Source organism: Quercus suber, unplaced genomic scaffold (genome assembly GCF_002906115.3).
Source record: "Quercus suber isolate HL8 unplaced genomic scaffold, Cork oak 2.0 scaffold_141, whole genome shotgun sequence".
Classification (NCBI taxonomy): Eukaryota; Viridiplantae; Streptophyta; class Magnoliopsida; order Fagales; family Fagaceae; genus Quercus; species Quercus suber.
The window spans coordinates 868,467-872,323 of NW_027069602.1; the positions used below are offsets into that span (position 1 = coordinate 868,467).

At 36.7% G+C, this 3,857-nt stretch overlaps 1 long non-coding RNA gene across 1 annotated transcript; it reads right to left on the minus strand.

Annotated features, from left to right (window-relative positions):
- Positions 1 to 1,273: 1,273 nt before the first annotated feature.
- On the minus strand, positions 1,274 to 3,644 carry LOC136068919 (uncharacterized). Its single transcript, XR_010630218.1, has 2 exons — positions 1,991 to 3,644; positions 1,274 to 1,636 (listed from the first exon to the last, which is right to left on the minus strand). It is a non-coding gene; the product is annotated as an uncharacterized LOC136068919 (long non-coding RNA).
- Between the last annotated feature and the right edge of the window lie 213 nt (positions 3,645 to 3,857).

Below are 3,857 nucleotides of genomic sequence, written 5' to 3' on the forward strand. Positions count from 1 at the left end.
TTGCATAGCAACAAAAGCCAAGAAAAGTTTGTCAATCACCATCTTGGCAAGAGGAGAGAAGGTTTCAATATAATCTAAACCTTCTTGCTGAGTATAACTCTTGGCAACCAACCTTGCTTTGTACCTTTTGACATTACCATCAAACCTGTACTTGATTTTGAATATCCATTTGCAGCCAACAGCCCTTTTATTGGGAGGCAAAGGAACAAGAAACCAAGTGTTATTAATTTCTAAAGCCTGAAGTTCAGGTGCCATGGCAACATCCCAATTTGGATCACCAACTGCTTGATGGTAAAATTTTGGTTCCTAAAGAGTAGATATACTATTGCAGAAATGGGAGTAAGAAGGAGAGAGTTTGTGACTGAGATATAATTGGCAATAGGATATTTAGTGAAAGTAGCATTGCATTTATAGACCTGAAGGTAAGCAGGTGGTCTAGAAATCCTAGAAGACCTCCTAGGCAAGGAATCACCTAGGATAGGACTAGCTGGAGTGGGAGCAGAAGTATAGGGACTCAATGACAGGGACAATGGACAAAGAATCATTAGGAAGATCAGGTGTATCAGTAATGTCATTAGGAATAAAAACAGATAAGTCCTCAAGAAGATCAATAAAATGATCTTCAAGAATAGTAGAATCAATAGGTGCTAAAGGGTTTGTGAAAGGAGCAGAATGTTGAATAAAATTAGTAAGTAAAAGGCAATGATGAAGCATCAGGAATACAATCATGATAAAAAGGGTCAGACTGAGACAAAGGAAGAGAAAAAGGAAGAGATTTAAAAGGAAAAACAGATTCATGGAAAGAAACATCTCTAGAAATGAAACAAGATTTGGTTTGTAAATTCAATAGCTTATATCCCTTAACTCCATAAGTATATCCTAAGAAAATATACTTAAGAGCTCTAGGATCAAACTTACCTCTATTGTGAGAGAGAGTAGAAACAAAAAATAGACATCCGAACACTTTAAGATGTGAATAATCTGGAACTTTATTGTGAAGAAGTTCAAAAGGAAATTTATTATTCAAAACAGGATAAGGGAGTCCATTGATAAGATGCATAACAATGAGTATGCAATCACCCCAATAAGCAATAGGCATATTGGATTGAAGTCTTAAAACTCTTGCAATACAAAGTATATGCTAATGTTCCTCTCCACAATTGAGTTTTGTTGTGGAGTGGCAACACAGCTATGTTGATGTATGATACCATTAAACCTAAAGAAATCAACCATTTGAAACTCAAGCCCATTGTCAGTCCTAAAGACCTTAATAGATTTACCAAATTGAGTTTTAATCATGGTATAAAAGGATTGCAGAAGATGTCTAGTTTTAGACTTAGATTTCATAAGATAAATCCAAGTTGATCTAGTACAATCATCAACAATGGTAAGGAGATATTTGTGACCAGCAATTGTAGGTACTGCATAAGGACCCCAAATGTCACAATGTATCAAATCAAAAGGAAATTCAGAAACATAATTATGGAAAGGAAAAGGAAGCCTTTTATACAGACTGGAAAGATGGAGTCTCCTGGGACAGAGTTGGAATGGCACAAGTATCGAAAATGCTATTTTGAAGTAGATACAACCCATCATGAACTTCACTCACACCAATCGTCCTCCAACAATTAAGGTCCTGAATAAAACAAAAAGTAGACAGGAAAATGAGACATCAATTCATTTTCTTGGTGAGTTGATTAACATATAAAAGGTTGAAGGAAAACGATGAAACACAAAACACATTAGTTAAGATCAAGGTTTCAGAAAGATATATAGAACCAATATGAGTCACCAAAGCAGTTGCACCATTAGGAAGTTCAACCATACAATTAACAGCAGTAAAATCAGTCAATAGATGAATAGAATGCACTATATAGTATGTTGCCCCAGTGTCATTGACCCCAAGTATCACCATCAAAAGCTGTTCTATTTATAATTTGGGTAGAAAAGATTGAATGCCTCAAATCAAGACATGTATAATCTAGCATACCTGCCATGGTGAGAGCATCTATGGTATTAGAAGAAGAGGGAACAACTGGATTAGGCTTAACCACATTGTTGACCATGTGTGCTTGCTTGCTGCCCATGTTGAACTGACTATCCTTGCCACCAATATTGAGTTGAGTAGCTTGCATCTAAGTGCCCAACATGGTCAAGAACTACTGACATTGCTCTTGAGTGAAAGGAAAATGAGCAGATGTTGAATCCTTATCTTCATAGCCCTTTTGAGCATTGACTTGATTCACCATAAAGTTCTTGCCTTTAGGTTTGAAGCCTGGAGGAAAACCATGTAACTTGAAGCATTTCTCCATGACATGTCCAAGCTTCCCACAGTGAGTACAAATGGGTCTGTCTTTCCCTTTGGAATTCTTTCCTTTAGAAACACCAAAATTGCCAGAAAATCCAAGGAAATTGGAGTTGAAGTTGGGATTGGAACCCTTCACTGCTAAAGTAGTAGACTCTATATGAATAGAATTTCCATGTTCCACACTCCTTTGCCTCTCTTCTTGAATCAACAACGAGTAAAATTTGTTAACGGATGGTAGTGGATCCATTAACAAGATTTGTCCTTTGAAGTGAGAGTACGAATCATTAAGCCCCATCAAAATTGCGTTACTGATTCTTGAAGATGAAGATCTTTAAGCTTTTGAGTCAAATTGCAAGTGCATTTTCCACAAGAATAGATAGGAGTAGGCCTAAAATTCTGAAGTTGATCCCACTAGACCTTCAATTGAGTAAAATAAGTGGTAATTGAAGAATCACCTTGACAGATGGAAGCAATGTCCTTTTGAAGCTGAAAAACCCTAAGCTCATTGCCTTGGTAATGTGTATCTTTGAGATCATTCTAGATTTCCAAAGCAGTATCTCTATAAGTAATGCTAACTCGAATCCGAGGTGAAACTACCTTCATCAAATCAAGAGCCTACCATATTGTCATAGCGAATCCAAGCATCAAAAGCTTTTGGAGTCTTTACCAATGGAGAAGAGAGAGTGATGCTACCATTGACAAATTAAGTCAAACTTGTTCTTGGCAATCAAGGCCTTCTTCATTGAACGAGTCCAAGCATGGTAGTTCTCACCAATCAAAGGCTCAGACACAAGCATAGCTCCAGGACTTTCAGCATGATGAAGAAACAAAGGATTTGAGATATCCTCTATTAGTGTAGGATCTTGCATAGAGGAAGAAGAAGAAGTAGTAGTTGTTGCAGCTATTAAAGAAGCTTCAAAGCTGTTAAGAACAAACCCTAGAAATTTGGGACAAAATAGAGCAGGATGGCTTTGATATCATATGAATTTTGTTAAGAATGAATTTTCATTTACTTGAATAAAAATAACAATTACAAGTGTTTATATACAAAACTGAGAAACTAACTCAAAGTTAAAACTAACTTAACTGACTTTAACAAACTCCTAACAAATTAACAGCTATGTACAGCTAATGACAATCGCATGCTACTCACATGCTCATTAATCAAGACTAGACTAAATGTAGCTTTCACCTAACATGCCTAAGCTACTTGTCATTTAGCCATGTTTCAGTTCTGCAGTTGCTATGAGTTTTGGACCTGCGTATTTCATCTTGTTCATTTTGCTTCTTTGATTTTTGATACTTCAGGGTCCCTTTTTTTGTTGGGGGGGGGGGGGGGGGGGAGGGGGGGGAGAACAACTAAACTTCTTAAGCAAAGTGATTCATCAAAATTCAAAGGCAGCCAAAACAAAAAGAAAGGAAAAAAAAGGAAAAACTCAAGAGGTAAAGAAGCAAATAGCCATTCCACATCCACAAGAAGCATAAGAAGAATAGTCATTGCACTTTTAAACTAATAATCAAAAACAAATATCCGCCCCCAAAACTTTAG